Here is a 1,643-nt window from a genome sequence, read left to right on the forward strand (position 1 = left end):
TGTCAGAGTACCTTTCTTGGTATTGGGGGGAGAAATATAGATCTCTTCAAATCAAATTCCAGACGACTCTCCTCTAAACTTCTTGGCATAGACTTGTGAGCATGTCCAGGGCTGCCTCTGTTGTTTTAAACATGCCAGTTAATAGTAGGTAAATTTCTGAGGCCTTCTCCCCAGCCCCCCACAACTTAAATATGGTATAATTCAAACATAATAGTATAATGTAAAAAAAAGATAGTTTTCAATTTGTATGAACTTGAAAACATTAACTTTTTCCGAGTTCTGACTTTCTTAGAGATAGAATGTAAAATCACAGTAACTCTCATGATGAGAGAGGATTAAAATAAAATGCTCATAAAACTTCCAGCCTAGCATCAAAGAGATTCCACTCTCATTGGTTCTCATTCCTCTAGAAATGCTTGCATATGAAAGTCTATATGAAGCCAAGTCCTGAGCGAGGGTTCTAGTGTAGCCACTTAGCATTACTTGAACAAGTTAACTTCCGAACATCAGTGGGCCTTGCTGTCCTTATTTGTAAAATGAATGTACTACGAATGCTATCTCCTTGAGGTTAATGTGGAAGTAATAAGGATACATTTGGAAAGTTTTGAGAACTCTTTTGAAATATAATCATTCTTACCTTTTATATTATTAAATCAAATTGGTTAATACAATTAATTACAATTAACAAAGACCAGATGAGCTGTGGGAGGATATCAATAATATTATCCATAAAGAATGCTTAAAGGTCAATACAAAATTATAAAGACAGAGGAGGAAGAAAAGACTGTGATGGATGTCAGAAGAGACTCGAATATTGCACTATGGCACAATGAAGTCGAAGAAAAGGGGGAAAAGCAAGATGTTAAGTAGATGGATAGAAGATTTCAAAAGGCAGCTCAGGAAGACAAAACGAAGTATTATAGTAAAACGTGGAAAGTGCTGGGGTCAGAAAAACAAAAGAGTTAAACTCGCTTGGCATTTCTTAAACTGAAGGAACTGAAGAACACATTCAAGCTTCAAGTTGCAATATTTAATGATGCTATGGGCAGAATATGAAATGATCTAGGAAGCATTAAAAGAAGACGGAAGGAGTACACAGAGTCACTGTACCAAAAACAATTGGCTGACACAAAAGTATTTCATGAAACAACATGATCAAGAAGCAATGATGGTGAAGAAGGAAGTTGCTCTGAAGGAACGGGCAATAAACAAGACCCCAAGAATTGTAGGAATACTAACTGACTTATTTCAACAAATAGGTGTAACCCTGGAAGTGCTAATCAGGTTGTGCCAAGAAATCTGGAGGACAACTACCGCCAACTAACTGGGAAAAGGTTCATATTTATTCCCATTAAAAAAAAAGAGTACGGAAATTTTTGAACAATGTTACTAATATCACACACAAAAAAAATCCTGCTAAGTATTTTTAAAAAATGGCTAGAATAGTACATTAACAGAGAACTACAGTCTGGATTTAGAAGAGTCTGTGGCATTAAAGACATTCTAATTAACGTCAAATTGATCTTAGCGGAAAGCAAAGAATATCAGAGGAATGTTTATCTGTTTCATTGACTATGCAAAGGCATTTTACTGTGAGAATCACAACAATTGTAGCTAACCTTGAGAAGTATAAGAATCCCAGA

Source organism: Elephantulus edwardii, unplaced genomic scaffold, assembly GCF_000299155.1.
Source record: "Elephantulus edwardii isolate Elephantulus edwardi_28Jun2011 unplaced genomic scaffold, EleEdw1.0 scaffold00038, whole genome shotgun sequence".
Lineage (NCBI taxonomy): Eukaryota > Metazoa > Chordata > Mammalia > Macroscelidea > Macroscelididae > Elephantulus > Elephantulus edwardii.